We start from the raw sequence: 18,538 nt of genomic DNA, 5'->3' as shown, positions 1-18,538 counted from the left end.
TCTTAGAAAGCAAGAAGTTCTCTGAACTTATGATTACTGGGGGGCAGGGTGGGGAAGGATGGGAGGAAGGGATAGTTAGGGAGTTTGGGATCAACGTGTACACACTGCTATATTTAAAATGAATAACTAACAAGGACCTACTGTATAGCACAGGGACCTCTGCTCAATGTTATGTGGCAGCTTGGATGGGAGGGGAGTTTGGGGGAGAATGGATACATGTATATGTATGGCTGAGTCCCTTTGCTGTGCACCTGAAATTATCACAACATTGTTAATTGGCTATACTCCAATATAAAATAAAAAGTTAAAAAAAAAAAGAGAGCAAGAAGTTCTCACTTTAGCTTTCTTCCCAATTCTTTGTTAATTTAGAAGTCAGAAAAATATTAAGGCAGTTCCTTCTAATGCAGATGGAAAGTGAAATAGGCGAGTGAGAGAGTTTTCATGTGCTGACACAAAGAGAGAAAAATGACAGTGCTGTGAATTTTGAATAAGATTGAATTTATCCAATTTGACCATCCATTATTCTAAGGTTGTCTTTGTGCTTTTGTTAGAATGGCTTTTTAAAAAAAATATGATGCTAACAGGTAGAAAGCTTTTTGTTTTATTTTGCTTTTTTAATAATGTCCTTTGACACTGGCAAAACAAGGTCACAAAGCCACAAGGATGGGAGCTATTTTCCTAAGGTACAGGATGAACAAAAACTCACTGTGGAAGATACTTCCATTTTCCTCTCATGTGTGTTCCACCTTGTGGCCAGGGATGACTCAGCAAAACTCAATCTATCATGGAAGCAACCCACTCTGCAATGATGCTGTGAGCAGTTATTCTGAGAATAGAGCACCGAAAGAACTTAAGTACCCATTAAAAAGGAAATGGTTCAAAATACCATAGAACTAGGGATATCATGCAGCAGGTACAAAGAATGAGGCTGTTGTAAATGTATGACAGGAAAGCTCTCCCTGACCAAGTATTTTATGAAAGAAGGAGTGCATTGGTCATCTATTATATAGTCTGGGTTCTCCAGAGAAACACAATCAATAAATATATATCCTCTAAATACATAAATAGATACATACCTCTATACATCTATATCTGTATCTGTATCTGTATCTATATCTACACATGGGTGAGAGAGAGATTTATTTTAAGGAATTGGCTCACGCAATCATGGGGGCTGAGAAGTCCAGCATCTGCAGTTGGCAAGCTATAGACTCGAGAGACCCTACAGTGTAAGTTCCAGTCCAAGTCCAAAGGCCTGAAACCCCAGAGAGCTGATGGCATAAGTTCAAAGTCCAAGAGTTCAAAGGCAGAAGAAGACTGATGTTCCATCTTGAAAATAGTCAGGCAGAGAGAAAGAATTCTTTTTTACTCAGCTTTTTATTCTATACAGGCCTTCAGTGGATTGGATGAAGCTCACCCACATTGGGAAGAGCAATCTGCCTTACTCAGTTTACTGTTTCAGATGTTAATCTCATCCAGAAATAATGTTTAACCAAGTATCTGGGCACCCTATGTATTGTTTTGTGTGTTTTTTAATTAATTAATTTATTTATTTACTTTTGGCTGCGTTGGGTCTTCGTTGCTGCGCAGGCTTTCTCTACCAAGTATCTGGGCACCCTATGTATTGTTTTGTGTGTTTTTTAATTAATTAATTTATTTATTTACTTTTGGCTGCGTTGGGTCTTCGTTGCTGCGCACAGGCTTTCTCTAGTTGCGGCGAGCGGGGGCTGCTCTTCATTGCAATGCACGGGCTTCTCATTGCAGTGGCTTCTCTGGTTGCGGGGCATGGGCTCTAGGTGCGTGGGCTTCAGTAGTTGTGGCACGTGGGCTTAGTAGTTGTGGCTCGCGGGCTCTAGAGCGCAGGCTCGGTAGTTGTGGTGCATGGGCTTCGTTGCTCCGCAGCATGTGGGATCGTCCCAGACCAGGGCTCAAACTTGTGCCCCCTGCACTGGCAGGTGGATTCTTGACCACTGAGCCACCAGGGAAGCCCCCCTATGTGTTGCTGACACACAAAATTAATCATCACAAGTCCACTCCTTGTCAACCTGGCACTCATATGCACCTTCTTAAAGTATACTTAATCTCCAAAAAACACATTAACAAGATCATAATTCCACCTAACATGATACAACTGTTCTGTGTATAACCAGAAACGTACTAATCCCTTCCCCAGAAGAGGTAATATAATGTCCTTGAGTGATGTTTACTTTTCTCCTTGATATCCTATAACTTACATACTATGATATAAAGTCAATACATCTTATGTTACACAATTAGGGAATAAGAGAGGGAAGAAAACAAAGATACTTGTTTTAAAATACACACACACACACATATTCATAACAAAATAAGGAGGAATACTCATGACAGTTACGGTCCCCATATCTGTAACTGGTCACATGATCACAGCTGGTATTTATAACTACCTTCCTCCACTACCCATACTATATTCCCTTTGCCTTCAGTAAACACCTCAGCTGGTTGTGGTTCTTTACACACCGAAGTGATACAAACCTTCATTCCCGAAGGATCTGGGCCATTAGTAGTCCTGCCTGGATTGGGTGGTGGTTGTTTTCTAATGACCTTAATCGCAAGGAATGGTAATACTAAGAGCCTTCTTAAGGGATCTCCTGTATTCCAGACATACTCTTCCATATCTCTGTCGTGGTGCAGAAGTACAGCTTCCTCTTGGTAGAGTCAGGATCAATTGTCCCAGCCAGCACAGTAACTCACTCCTTTGCCTGCTGAGTCAGAGGCATGAGGAGTCCAAAGTGGTCAGACAGCAATTTTAACTTTCAGCTCAATGGAATCATTGTGTCTCCTGGTGGAAGCATTTTTCTCTCTGGCCTAAGCCAGAGCATCTCTAAGCCAATAGAGCATTAGGTCATGGGAACAAGAAGCAAAAATTTTTCTAACGGGTCACTAGGGATAATAATGAGTAGAGCTGCTCCCATTCCCACCTCTTGACTCATGAATCTTAGCTTTAGGAGACATAGCGACATATGTTGGACACTGATTCAGAGCATTCACAGCCTTCTGGAGAAATTCGGCCCAGTCCCGCGACGTATTGCCATCTAGTGGATGCTGTAACGTAGTCTTCAAAAGGCCATCCCACCATTCCATCAAGCCAGCTGCTTCAGGATAGTGGGGAACAGGTAAGGCCAGTGAATTCCATAAGCACGGGGACATTGCCACACTTCTTTTGCTGTGAGGTGAGTTCCTTGATCAGAAACAATGCTGTGTAGACTACCATGATGGTAAATACGGTATTCTGTAAGTAAGATGGTAGTTCTGACAGAAGCATTGTGTGCCAAGAAAGCAAATCTGTATCCAGAGAATGGATCTGTTCCAGGAAGAACAAGATGCTGCCCTTTCCATGATGGAATTGGTCCAGTGCAATCAACCTGCGACCAGGTAGCTGGCTGAGCACCCTGGGGAACAGTGCCATATCTAGGACTCATTGTTGGTCTCTGTTGCTGGCAGTGGCCATAGCCAGGTCAGCCTTGTTGAGTTGAAGTTCATGTTGCTGAGCCCATGTATAACATTCATCCCTGCCACCATGGCCACTTTGCTCATAAGCCCGTTGAGATGACAGGGGTGGCTGGGAAAGAGGCTGACTGGTTTCCATAGAAAGGGTCATCCTATCTACTTAATCATTAATATCCTCCTCTGCTTAGGTCACCCTTTGGTGAGCATTCATATGGGACTCAAATATCTTCATGTTTTTGTCTATTCAGAGACATTTATCTATATTCCTCTTCCCTAGATATCCTTGTCACCAAATTTCTCATCATGTTCCTTCCAAGTCCCTGACTATCCAGGAAAACCACTGGCCACAGCCATGAATGAGTATATAATCACATGTCAGGCCATATCTCCTTCCAAGCAAAGTGAACAACTTAGTTCAATGCTCAAAGTTCTGTCCACAGGGAGGGTTGAATGTAGCAATTTGGCCCTTGCCATCCACAGATCCTACTGCCCTTAGGTTTCCCAATTCAGTGACTAGAGTCCCCACTGTAAAGTCTGGTGTACAGAGAAGACCAGTCACAGAACTCTTTAAGAATGCTGGGGCTCCTCTCTCAAATTTATTTCTCGCAGTAGTGATGACTGGTATATCTTCTGGAGCCTCCAGTGTGGGTAAGTATGTCTTAAATGACAAATCCAGTCTAATATTCCAAACTCCCTAAGCCTTTGAATCCCTCCCTCTACATTAAACCAAGGCATGTCTACCATTTCTAATTTCTAATTTGCTCATCATGGGCCACTTTTTGATCCATGTTTCAGCCAACAAAGCAAGCAAACTGCTAGAGCTCTTCCTAACACTTCAAGCTGCAATATTAATTGCAGAATTTCTGCTTAGAGAGACCGTATCAACACATGTGGCCTGATCCAACTTTATGTTCCTTCCACCACTATCCCACACCTTAATATGCATTCCCAAACATATTCTCCAGATTTCTTTCTGTACAAATTATAAAACTCAAATTAGTTCTTTTGGAGTATAGCACACCTTCTCATGGGTTACACTTTGTATCTCACTTTTAGGGCTGCTGGGACTTGAGTCTAGTTATAGGTCTAGAATCAGAGAGGGGTAGTGGGGGTGGGTTATGAGGAGAACCAGCATTGCCTTGTTTGGCAATTGCCTCAGGGGAGGCCATTACAGTTTCCTCAGACAAGTCAGGGTTAATCCCCTCAGATAAGGGTGAAAAGACTGCTACCATTGGGGTAGGGAAGCTACTGCTAATGGGGATGGTGTTAAGAAGGACTTTCACACTTTCTTCTCATTTGCATTGTTCTAATTGTTTTACCAGAATGTATTAAAGTGTTACGTGTGTAATTGAAAATAAATACAAATCCAGAAAAATCCTCACTGGATTCAATAAAATATTCCTGTTCGCTGTTCAAGGAAAAAACTTTTTTTTAAAGGAATGAAATGTCATGATCACTAAATGTTCTTATATTGAAAGAAGAGCTTTAAGAATATCTGTAGCTTACATTATGAGCTACATGCAAAGGTACAATAAAACAGTGGATTTTTAGTTTGGAATTGATTTTTCTAGGTTGAATGGAGCTCTGGTAGTGGCTTTTAATTGTCCTCTGATTAAATACAGCTAAAAGTATCTACTCAGGTTGTCAGTGGGAACCACTGGGGCAAAGGGCAAGAGTTAAATGGGAGAGACTTCATAAGCTAATTTTTGAGAATGATTTTTTTTTTGCATACTCCTGAGATGGAATACAATTTTTCCCTGATAGACCTAGAGGCTGTGGGGAAATAAAGTGTGCTAACGATGATTAAGGTATATAACACCTTCTGGATACTTAATATGTGCCAGGCTCTGTGCTAAGAGCCTTACGTGCATTATACCATTTAATCCTAACATTCCTATGCAGAGGGCATTGTAATTGCCCTCTTTTTCAGACAGGAGAGGTGAAGTAAATGGCTCAAGGTCACACAGCCGTAAGTGGTTAAGCCGTGATTCAAACAGAGATCCTTGCTCTTGCCCTTCTCCATGAGAAATGAGGCCTATCTCTGACCTCAAGAACAGGAGCAGACTACCTGGCAGGAAATGTAAAGTGATGATGAAGTTAAATTACACCTCTTTCCACCTCTTGTTCTCCAGAGCAGGGATCCCCAACCCCCAGGCCACAGACTGGTACCAGTCCGTGGCCTGTTAGGAACCAGGCCGCACAGCAGGAGGTGAGCAGCGGGTGAGCAAGCGAAGCTTCACCTGTATTTACAGCCGCTCCCCATTGCTCGCATTACTGCCTGAGCTCCGCCTCCTGTCAGATCAGCAGCAGCATTAGATTCTCATAGGACCCCGAACCCTACTGTGAGCTGCGTGTGCGAGAGATCTAGGTTGCACACTCCTTATGAGGATCTAATGCCTGATGATCTGAGGTGGAGCTGAGGCAGTGATGCTAGCACTGGGGAGCGGCTGCAAATACAGATTATCATTAGCGGAGAGGTTTGACTGCACGGAGACCATAATAAATCAATTGCTTGCAGACTCATATCAAAAGCCCATCAGTGGGCTTCCCTGGTGGCGCAGTGGTTGGGAGTCCTCCTGCCAATGCAGGGGACACGGGTTCGTGCCCCTGTCCGGGAGGATCCCACATGCCGCGGAGCGGCTGGGCCCGTGAGCCATGGCCGCTGAGCCTGTGCGTTCGGAGCCTGTGCTCCGCAGCGGGAGAGGCCACAACAGTGAGAGGCCCGTATACCGCAAAAAAAAAAAAAAAAGCCCATCAGTGAGTGGCAAGTGAAATCAAGCTCAGGGATCCCACTGATTCTGCATTATGGTAGTTGTATAATTATTTTATTACATATTACAATGTAATAATAATAGAAATAAAGTGCACAATAAATGTAATGCACTTGAATCATCCCGAAACCATCCCCCTCCACCCACCCCCATCCGTGGAAAAATTGTCTTCCACGAAACTGGTCCTTGGTGCCAAAAAGGTTGGGGACCACTGCTCCAGAGCACTTGCCTGCCCAGCACTTGATCTTAAGGTCTGGGGCCCAGCCCCTCCCAGACGGTGGATCTGGTTTTACTCAGGCCCTATGTCAGCACCCAGGAGAGAGGCCAGTTCTGGAGTATATACGGTATACTATTATGTGAGAGGTTCCTCAGGCACTAAATAAGGAAATGAATGTTTTCTTCTATCAAGACCAATGTTTTCTTCCTCCAACCAAGACCAACAGGAAAAAAGGGGGCTGCACACCAATAAATCAAGCATGTTTTATCCACTGGGAGGGGGATGCCCAGTATGCAGGATTAAAAGGATATTGAGTACATCTACGGCAAAATTGCCTCATTTTACAATTGAGAAATCCAAGGGCCAGAGAGGAAGGTGATTTGTTCATGGACTTTCTACCAACAAGGGTGTAGTTGGGAGTAGAGGCCAGATCTCCTGGCTCCTGGCTCCTGGCTGAGTGCTGTTTTTCCATCACGTGTCAGGATGAAGGCCTTGGGTCCTTCTGGCTGAGATATGCAGTGGGGTTAACAAAAGTGCCGGCTCGAGGGGAAATAACAATACAGGTGACCAGGCAGGGGTTGAAAACACAAAGAACAGGAAATCATTTAGGATCAGAACAGAGCACCTCATCAAAGCCAGAAACGCAGAAGAGGGTCACACATTCTGTAGCACGCCTTGCCACCAGGGCCAGGACCACAGTGTAAAAGAGTGAGAATGCCACCAGCTGGCACAGGCTGAAAAGCTACAGGGCATCTACAGGGCAGGTGGAAAGAAATGCCCTTACTGGAAAGGGCTTCAGTGAAGACAGCCAGTTCTTGGGAAGATATCCCAGGCCTGGAGAAAGGAACAGACAAGGAGTGAGTCCAGGGGAGCAAACGCCATGGGCTCTGTCAACTTAAGGTCGTTGGTGGGTCAGAGCTACAGCTAGGATGGTAACCCAGGCGGAGTCCAGGGACTTTGAGGAAAAAGCTTTGACTCTGGGGTACAGTAGGGATCGAAAACTGAAATGCCTTCAGTAGCTGGAGGCATAATAAAAATAAATGATGTGAGCAGGGTGAATAGAAGCCTTTGCCCTACCACCCCTGTCCATCCCTCTCAAAAATATATATATATTAATAACTACCAACTTAAAGAAAGATGGATTTCTAGGTTGTGACTAAGTTGAGTCTCATATCATAGTTGAGAGTGGTGGAAACTGTGGCAAATAGACAATCTTCCCAGCAAACAGGGCAGCTGCTTTTCAGTCCCAGCAAATTTCTGACCTGTCAGAATGCAAAGTCAATACTGCTAGCTTTCCAACTTTCCGACACCAGAAATCTAGACGTTTATGTGTAACCTCCTGAGTTTTTACTGTTGGCAACACATTCAAATATTTTAAACCTGTGCAGACTAGGCACAGGTCCTATCTTAGAGCAGGAGGCAGGGTGGGGTGGAGTTTATATCCAAGGATCAAAAGAAATAGGCCCTGCTTCCCTAAGGGTCCTGAAGCAGATCCCCAGCTTAAAGGAAGGTTCATACAGCTACAAATCCCATTTCTAGGTCTAAATCCTCATCCCTTGTGGCGAGACAGGTTTTGGAATTCAGCAGTTTTCAGGTTTTTAATTTTTCAGATTTATGGGCCCCAGAGAACTCCGAGGCAGCACCCTATTAACAAACACATCAATTTTTCTGTAGCAAAGCATATACATATTCAGAAATCTAGTGAGATAAATAAAGAGTATAAATAATCTCACATAAGTTCCAGTCAAGTTTTGCCACCAGATGAGACAGTTGCTAACTTATGAAAAAAAATTTTTTCAAAATCATTGGGATTTCAGAATTACTGATAGGAGATTGTGGACCTATTATAAGGGAGAGACAACCAATGAGTAATGGGTACATACTCCATTAATTAACAGACACACAGAATTTATGCCTGACGACCTCTACCCTTTGGAAAATATGTTTGTATCTTTGCTAACTGGCAACATCTCTGCTATCTCCCCTTTGGCTCCAGGGAAGAGGTAGTGTTTTGCCCTTTACCACCGTCCCCCTAGCTGGGGCAGGTCCTTCCCTTAATCACCTCAGCACAGCTGAGACAGGCTGTCAGGGAAGTTTAGCACAGGCAGTCACGTCCTTCCAGATGCTCTTAGAAGTGGCTTCTCTCAGAGACGCCACCCCCAGTGGGCCCTGCCTTGACTGCCTCCCAGTTGGGCTCCCAAATATCTTGATGCCTCAAGGTCCACACCAAACTCTCAACAAGGACCCAAACCAGGGGAAAAGTTCTCCTTCCTCTCTAGTTCCTGCCCCTCTTCCATGCTGAAGTTTTACACCCCAGGAATTTATAATTGTGGACCTATTATAAGAAGGGCAGACAGCCAATGAATAATGGGTACACACTCCATTATTTAGGTGGATGACTGCCAGTGGAATTATGTTTCCCTTCGAAAGAATTCCCACCCTAACCCTCAGGGCTTTGGTTATCCTGAGCTCCACCCCGTCTCACCCCTCAGGACAATTACAACATAAAACCTAGTATCAGCACAATCTGGATTATGGAATCTCAGTGGGTGTATCCACAATCCACTCTGTGCTAAACTGGACCTAGTCCAGCTCACTTCAGAGTCCCAGAGGAAGATCAGGTGTGCATATCTCTCCTGCAGCTTTAGAGGTTCTGCTCCTGAGTCTCTGTGCATTACTCCACAAAGAAGAACATATACACATCTCCAGCGATAATAACCAAACAGAGCACAGTCTAAATCCAAATATGGAAAAGAATCCTTTCTCCTGTGGAAGACACAATTCTGCAAGGTCTTGGCTTTGCTAAAATACCTCTTTGGGGCAAGACACACCAGATTTACATTACAAAATAAAGCACTTCGTTTAGCTTCTCAACATCTCTACTCCGATAGCCTCAGTCTCCCTCAGTAACAATATTTTTGCGTCTCTAGAGGTAGGAGCATTCCAAAACAACATACCCAAAGACAAACGGAAGTCTCTTCTTCCAATGAAGATTACTGTTGAAGAGCTCCTCCCATTTCCAGGCTACTGAAGGTTTATAAAGATCAGCGTACTAGTCTCAACACATTCTGGGTGTGTGTTTGTGTGTGTGTGTGTGTGTGTGTGTGTGTTGTAATTAATGAGTAACTGTGGGTGATACATGATAACATGTGAATATCCTATTGCTCAATAATCCTGCAAATGGCATTATTTCATTCTTTTTTATGGCTAAGTAGTATTCCATTATATGTATGTACCACATCTTCCTTATACATTCATCTGTTGATGGACACTGAGGTTGTTTCCATATATTGACAATTGTAAATAATGCTGCTATGAACATTGGAGTGCATGTATCTTTTTGAATTAGTGTTTTAGTTTTTTGGGGGTATATACTCAGAAATAGAATTGCTGGGTCATATGGTAGTTCTATTTTTAGTTTTCTGAGTCACTTTGGAATCATGGGTTCTTTTCTAACTCAAGATAATATAACCATTACCATCATTATTCTTTTTGATGGTCAACTTATCACAAACTTGGCCAGCGGGAACAGCTTTAAGCTAGTTCCTATATCCTCTGACATGTCCCCATTAATTGTGAGCACTTCCTCATGTTTGTGCACCAGATGTCTCCAACTTACTGTGTACTTTCTGTATCCCAGACTTGGAATCAGCCATTTCTCCAAAGAACCTGAGTTTCTTTCAGTGGAGAACAATATTTAGAAATCAGCATCCGCATACTAAGTATGCCCAACGTTATTGAAATATTATTGCTTCTAGGCTTTTCAGGAGCCTAGAAAATAAAAATTTCAGAGCTAGAAAATATTAAGCCATGAGTTAATATTGATAACTCCAATGCAAATCAAATCAAATTTTAAAAAAATGATTCTTCCTAACCTCCTCCTATTGCAACTGGTATCTCCCTTCTGCCATAGTGAGAAAAAACCTGGTTTCCAACAATTTTCTCTAACCTATAATAGATACAAAATATTTTCAAAATCTCTTCACTGATACCATTATAAAAAACAAACCTAAGAAAAGATCAGTATTTCTCTGTAATTCTTTTTGTACTTAAAATACATTTTATTTAGGGAGTACACTGCTCTAAAGTCAGTTGAATTAATTCTTTCTTCTGAATGGCCATGGTATCAATTTGATAGTTTCATTAATTAGGTTAATTTGTGGCTGTGTTCAACATTAGGACTTGCCTTTTAAATTTTGTTGATTTAGTATGCAAAACATTTACATGGTTCAAAAGAGAAAACTATATAAAGCACTAAGCTCAAAGAAGTTGCATTGCATTTTCAACATTTTTGTTAGTTGCTGCTTTATCCTTCCTATATTTTTTAAAATTATAAGCAAATATATATATATAGTCTTATTTCTCTCCTTTTCATATGTTTACATTAAATATACTCTTTTATACCTTGCTTTTTTTTCATTTAACAAAATATTCCTTGAAAACACTCCTTATCGGTACATAGAGATCTTTGCTGCATAGTATTCCATTGTTTGGATGTATCATCGTTTATTCAACTAATCTTATATAGATGGGCATTTTATGTAGTTCTCTATTTCTTCTCTGAAAATTGATTTGTTTAAACTTTAGTGACAATTTTGGAAATTTTTATTTTCCAAGGGAATTATTTATTTCAACTAGGTTTTCAAATGTATTTGCATGAAGCTGTACAGAGTGGTGTCTTAAATGTTTAACATTTTCTTCTCTTTCAATGCTTACATATCCCTTGTCATTTCTTGTTTTGCATATTTTCTCCCTTTTTTTCTTTTCATGATTAGGTTAGCTGGTGGTTTGTCTATTTAACTGTTTTTTCAAAGAACAATTTAGATTATTTTCCCCAAAGATTTATTTATTTTTCCTATTGTAATAATTAATTTCTGCTTTCTAATCTTTATTATTTTCTTCTCCCTGTTTTCTTTTGGTTTATTTTACTCTTCTCTTTCTAGGTTTGGAATTGAAATTTTAGTTCATTTATTTTTCGATCTTCCATTTTTACTGATAGTATTATTTTAGGCTATTGATTTTCCTCCTATCACTGCTTTAACTGTTAATTCTTCCTCTAATCCCTATATTTCCTATAAAGTAGACTTAGATCTAGAAGCCTGATTAGATTTTTATCCAAGAATACTTCACCAATGGTGTTGTGTGCTTCAAATTACATTTTACCATGAGGCACACATTACCAGCTGTTCTAGTTTTATTGTTGCTAAAGGTCTTTGGGTTCTGGTGGTGTCGGCCGATTTTCTTCACTTTAACATTCCCTATCAACATTTTACCTAATATTTTGGGTAGCTAGATAGCCTTTATTTCATTAGAGGTTGCAAAATGGTGGAGGGCTATTCTATCACTGCTTCTTTATTCATTAGCTGAAATTCATCTATAAAAAAGGACTTTTCCTCATTAATTATTTCATTTATATGGGAAAGGTAGGATCCTTGATGTTTTTCCCTTTATTCATCAATGTTTAGAGTAGTGACTTAGTAATCTAGCAACCTCCAATGGTAACCAGTGTGTTTTTAAAGCAACATCATGAATTCAGATTTATATATATTTGATGTTTCAATCCGTTGCAGTCATTATCCTGTTTTTACTTAACTTTTAAGATTTTACACTTGTATCTCTTTTCTCTTGCTGTGGAAATCTAAGTTTCTAATAGCATTAACACAACTATTTGTTTTTTTTCCTACATCATGTCACTATTAGTGTTACAAAAAGAATGCAATATAAAATTTCTCTGTGGTTCTTTTCTTCTTTAGACTATATGCCACTAAGGGTATCCTATATTTTTAAATAAGGAATTATTTTCTCTATGCCGCTATGGCATCAAATTGATATACAGTTAAGTTCATTTGTTTCCATTTGTGTTCAAGTTTAGGGATTTGTTTTTTCCCATTTTTGAATTATATAAACATTTATATGGTTCCAAAGCCAAAAATGCACCCACAGAACTTTTTCTTCTGTCCTTGTCCCTTCATCTTGCACCCTCTCTTCCAATCTAGGAAACCATTCTCATTAGTTTTGTTTGTTTGTTTGTTTGTTTTTTGTTTTTTGTTTTTTGTTTTTTGCGGTACGCGGGCCTCTCACTGTTGTGGCCTCTCCCGCTGCTGAGCACAGGCTCCGGACGCGCAGGCTCAGTGGCCACGGCTCACGGGCCCAGCCGCTCCGCGGCACATGGGATCTTCCCGGACTGGGGCACGAACCCGTGTCGCCTGCATCGGCAGGTGGACTCAAACACTGCGCCACCAGGGAAGCCCTCTCATTAGTTTTCGATGTATCATTTCATTGTTACCTTTTGAAAAATATCACAAATATGTTTATGATTTATTTACCCGTTTCTCACACAAAATGTAGTACAACATGAAACACCATCCTGCACCTTGCTTTATCTCATTTAACAATTGCCTAGTGATAGTTCCATACCAATATATAGAGGCCTTCCTCATTCCTTTTTAGTTGTGTAGTTCTCCATTGCTTGGATGCCCCATAGTTTACTAGACCATTTCCCTATCACATTTGGGTTGTTTCCAGTTTTGTTTTTGTTTTGTTTTGTTTTGTTTTTACTATAGCAAACAATGCCACCATAAGTAGCTTTATGCCTATTATAATAATTTTTATGTAATAACAATTTATGTTATGACATAAACATAAATTGCTATATGTCATAACAACTTCATATTTTTGCAAGTATGTCTCCAGGAGACTTCCCTGGAATGAGTGGATGTTGGGTCAAAGGGTAAATGCTCATGTAATTTTTCTAGACATTGCCAAACTCCTCACCATAGCGGTTATACTACATTTTTTTGCCTTGCCACTAGCAATGAGAAGGCCTGTTTCCTCACAGCCTCACATAGTCAAGGTTTTGGATTTTTGTCAATCTGATAGGTGAGAAATGGCATCTCAGTGCAGTGTTAATTAGCATTTCTTTATTTTATTTTTTACTTTTTAAATTGTTTTTCATTGTAGTAAAATATACATAAGTTTTAACTTTTAAACCACTTTTAAGTGGACAGTTCAGTGGCATTAAGTATGTTCACATTGACTATTGCCACTGTCCATCTAGAGAGCTTTCATCATCCTAAGCTGAAACTCTATACCTATTAAACAATAACTCCCCACTCCTCCTTCCCCTCATCCCCTGGTAACCTGTGTTCTACCTTCTGTCTCTATGTATTTAAGTATTCTAGGTACCTCATGTTAAGTGGAATCTTACAATATTTGTATATTTGTGTCTGGCTTATTTCACTTAACAGTATATCCTCAAGGTTCATTCATGCTGCAGCATGTATTAGAATTTCACTCCTTTTTAAGGCTAAATAATATTCCATAGTATGTATATGCTCCATCTTGTTTATTTATTCATCCATTGATAAGACACTGGGGTTGTTTCCATCTTTTGGCTATTGTGAATAATGTTGCTATGAATATTAGTTTACAAGCATCTGTTCAAATCCCTGCTTTCAATTCTTTTGTATATATACCCAGAAGTGGAATTGTTGGATCATATGGTAATTCTGTTTAATTTTTTGAGGAACTGTCATATTTTTTTTTTCACAGCAGCTGCATGACTTTACATTGCCACCAGCAACGCCCAAGGGATCCAATTTCTCCACATTTTTGTCAACACTTGTTTTCTGGGTTTTTTGATAATAACAATTCTAATGGGTCTGAAGTCATATTTCATTGTGGTTTTGATCTGCATTTCCCTCATTATTAGTGATGTTGAACATCTTTTCATGTGCTTATTGGTCATCTGTATATCTTCTTTGGAGAATTGTCTTTTCAAGTCCTTTGCCCATTTTTGAACTAGAGTTGTGTGTGTGTGTGTGTGTTGTTGACTTTTAGGAGTTCTTTATATATTCTGGATATTAATCCTTATCAGATATATGATTTGCAAATATTTTTTCTCATTCTGTGAACTGCCTTTTTACTCTGTTGATAGTGTCCTTTAGCATACATAAGTTTTTAATTTTGATGAAGTCCAATTTGTCTTTTTTTTTCTTTTGTTACTTATGCTGTTGGTACCATATCAAAGAAATTATCGCCAAATCTGATGTCATGAAGATTGTTCTCTGTTTTCATCTGAGTTTTTATAGTTTTAGCTTTTATGTATAGGTCTTCAATCCATTTCGAGTTTGTTTATTTATTTATTTATTTTTGACCATGACACACAGCTTGTGGGATCTTAGTTCCTCGGCCAGGGACTGAACTCGGGCCCTTGAAGTGAAAGCACAGAGTCTTAAACACTGGACCACCACTGAATTCCCAGTTTTGAGTTAATTTTTATATATGATGTTGGATGAGGGTCCAACTTCATTATTTTGGAAATGGATATCCAGTTTTCCCAGCACCATTTGTTGAAAAAGTCCTTTCACCATGAATGGTATTGGCACCCTTATTGAAAATCATCTGACCATATATATGAGGGGTCATTTCTAGGCTCTCTATTCTATTCCATTGGCCTATATGTTTGTCTTTATGCCAGTTCACAGTGTTTTAATTACTGTAACTCTGTAATAAGTTTTGAAATCAGGAAGTGTGGGACCTACAACATTTTTCTTCTTTTTCAAGATTGTTTCTGTTATTTGAGGTCCCATGAGAGTCCACATGTATTTTAAGATGTATTTTTCTGCAAAAAATGTTAGGATTCTGATAGGGATTGCATTCAATCTGTAGATCACTTTGGGTGGTACTGAAATCTTAACAATATTAAATTTTTCATTCCATGAACACAAGATGTTTTTTGCATTTATTTGTGTCTTCTTTCATTTCTCTGTGCGATGTTTTATAGTTTTCAGTATACAACTCTTTCACTTACTTGGTTAATTCCCAAGTATTTTTATTCTTTTTGATGCTATTATAAATGGAATTGTTTTCTTAATTTCCTTTTCACATTGTTCATTGTAAAATATTTCTCTTACGATGGGCAGGCTGAGCACCTTTTCGTGTGTGTGGTTTTTTTTTTTTTTTATTGCAGTACGTGGGCCTCTCACTGTTGTGGCCTCTCCCGTTGCAGAGCACAGGCTCCAGACGCGCAGGCTCAGCAGCCATGGCTCACGGGCCCAGCCGCTCCGTGGCATGTGGGATCCTCCCGGACCGGGGCACGAACCCCTGTCCCCTGCATCGGCAGGCGGACTCTCAACCACTGCACCACCAGGGAAGCCCCCTTTTCGTGTGTTTAAAGGCCATTTGTATTTCTTTTTCTGTGGAATTGTCTGTTCATATTTTTTACTCATTTTTCTATTGCACTGTTGGCATTTTTCTCTCAGTTTTTAGGATTGAGAGAAAATATATTTATATATTACTAATATTAGCCTCCTGGGTTGAGGTTTAAGTCACAGAGGTATACGTATTTGTCAAAAATCAGAGACTGTACAATTAAGATTTGTGTATTTCATTCTATTTAAATTTTATATCACAAGAAACACCTTAAACAAATACTGAATTCTGGTTAATAATATACATGCATCAATATACCGGTTTGCGATTTATTTTGAAACACAACAAAAAATAATATAGACGGATGGATAGAGATAAATTACATAGATGATAAAGCAAGTATCAATACACTAAAATGTTGATGGTAGGATCTAGAGGGTGCGTGTTCTCTACAAAATTTTTTCAGATTTGCTACATGTTTGAAAATGTTCATAATGAAATATTGGGGAAAATATTAGCCCTCTAATGATAGACATTACAAATATTTTCTCCAAGTTGTCAGGATTGTTTACTTGCTTATAGTTTTTCCTCATGAAAAGTGTTCTTTTAAAAGCTTACGTATAAATGCGTTTATGAATCTTTTATTGCTTCTTCATTTTGAGTCATATTTTGTGGGGTTTTCCCTTTCTTATGTTATATAGCAATTCATTCACACTTTCTTCTACTACTTGCATTATTTTTGTGTGTCTGTGTGTATTTCAGTTAAGTGATTATGTTTTAAGAAATAAGTCACTGTAGCTTCAGTGAAGTGCCCTGTGCCACCCTAGTCTCTGTCCCCTTACCCCTCACTAGAGGTAATCACTCCTGTGCTTTGGTTATATATGTTTACTATATATGATATATATATACTTATAATGCATATATAAATTTATAATACATATATATTTATAATACATATATATATTTACAAACAATAATATAATTATGTTTTTCACATTTGTAAAACATATTCATAAATAACACCTTTCCGGAACTTGCTTTCTTTGATCAACATTATATTTTTGAAATGTATCCAAGCTGAGAGATATAACTCCAATCGATCCATTTTAATTATTACATGAAATTCTTCCTAAAACATGCTGCATTTATTTATCAATCCTCCCATTTGTGCATATTAGTGTGTTTCAGATGCCTCTCAGTTAAAAGAAAGCTGTCATAAACATTGTTGTACACACCTTCTTGTGCACATGTGCATGTTTCTCCAGGGAAGACATCTAATAGTGGAACCGCTCGTTTACAGGATATGCACATCTTCAATTTTATTAGATAAGTGATTTATACAATCATCAGCAGTGATTACTACCTGACAACTTAATATTATTGGACTTTAAAATTTCTGGCAATGAGTAGGTATAAAACTGTATCTCATTGTGGCTTTAATTTGCATTTCCTTGATTCCTATGAAAATGTGCATCTTTTCAGATATTTACTGGCCATGCAGATTTCCTCTTCTGTAAATTGCTTCTTCATACCCTTTGTGAATTCTTCTACTGCCCATTTGCATGAGCATGGGAACTGTGTAGTCACACAGGGCCCTGCACTTAGAAGGGCCTTGTGCTTTGTTTAATGCTCTGCTGGTGCTGTTTTGAAATTCTTAATAATTTCTTACAAGGGGCCCTGCATTTTCATTTTGCACTGGGCTCCACAAATTGTGTAGCTGGTCCTTAGGCTGAGCCATGTTTGAACTGAGTTTTGACAGACAAAAAGGGATTCACATAGATCTGCATTGTTCAATATGGTGGCCACTTAGCCTTATTGTTCAATATAGCGGCTACATTAATTTAAATGAAGTAAAATTAAAAATTCAGTTCCTCAGTCTCATGAGCTTTGTAACCCTTTAGACTGTGCCCTGTGGGGAACCACTGTCCCATTTAAAACCAGAAGTGCATGGAAAGATCTGGGTTTGAGGAAGACAGCCCTTGTGGTAATGTGAAGGACTAGATAGGCAACTCAGAAATCAGGGGAGCGGAGAGAAAGCTCTGACACAAACCCAAGTGAGAAGTGAGGCTTTTGGGGGAGCAGAGGATCAGAAGGTCAGGGTCTCAGAGAGAGAAAATCCACAGGGTCTTGGTGACTGTCTGGACATGTGGAGTAATGGAGAGGGAAGAATTGAGGGACAGACTTGGGTGACTGATAAATGGGGCTGCTTTAACCAAATCCAGAATCCAGAAGAATAAACAGATTTTATGGGAAGGTACTGAAGTTGGCTTGGACACATTCTTGAGGTATTCTGGGACAGCTGTTCACCAGTCTCCCTACCTGCTAAATGAAGGTAGTGGTAGCATCTGTCCCACAGGACTGATGTATTAATAATCAACTGATACAGATATGTGAATACACTTTGTTAATGTTTAAGTGCCATATACATGTTATCTAGCATCAGTCCTGTATGTATCTGAGGTGTGATGGAAGGAAGAAGCAGGGGAGGGACTGAAATACTGCCTGCGTTTGCACAAAAGGAGCACCATCCATCTAGTTCAGTGAGACAGGAGATGCTGGAGGAAAATGCTGAAGAGAATGAAAAATTTGGATAGTCAAGTAAGAAATATAGGATAACAAATCATCAATTAGACATACACCCCAGCTGCTTCTAAACATAATAAATTGTCAAAGCTTTCCATCAAGTGGAAGAAGATGGAGTTACAATGAGATCTGGGAGAAAACACATATTAAAAAATTCAACTAAGCAATTAGTAGCAGCATTTACTGTAGATTAGAAACCCTCTCCAGAATTACTTCTGCCTTGGAACATACACAGCATATATTCCAAACTGTTGTTACTTTTTTTTTTTTTTTTTTATTTGATAGCCCATGTTTATTGGATTTGTTTTTTTCCCCTTACCCTCAC

General features: G+C 39.6%; 1 pseudogene; it reads right to left on the bottom strand.

The window, feature by feature from the left end:
* Positions 1-2,879: 2,879 nt before the first annotated feature.
* Positions 2,880-18,538, bottom strand: part of LOC103083671 (uncharacterized) — a 21,423-nt pseudogene continuing 5,764 nt past the window's right edge.

This window comes from Lipotes vexillifer, unplaced genomic scaffold (genome assembly GCF_000442215.2).
Source record: "Lipotes vexillifer unplaced genomic scaffold, Lipotes_vexillifer_v1.1 scaffold641, whole genome shotgun sequence".
NCBI lineage: Eukaryota > Metazoa > Chordata > Mammalia > Artiodactyla > Lipotidae > Lipotes > Lipotes vexillifer.
This window is presented reverse-complemented; position numbering and strand designations above follow the sequence as displayed.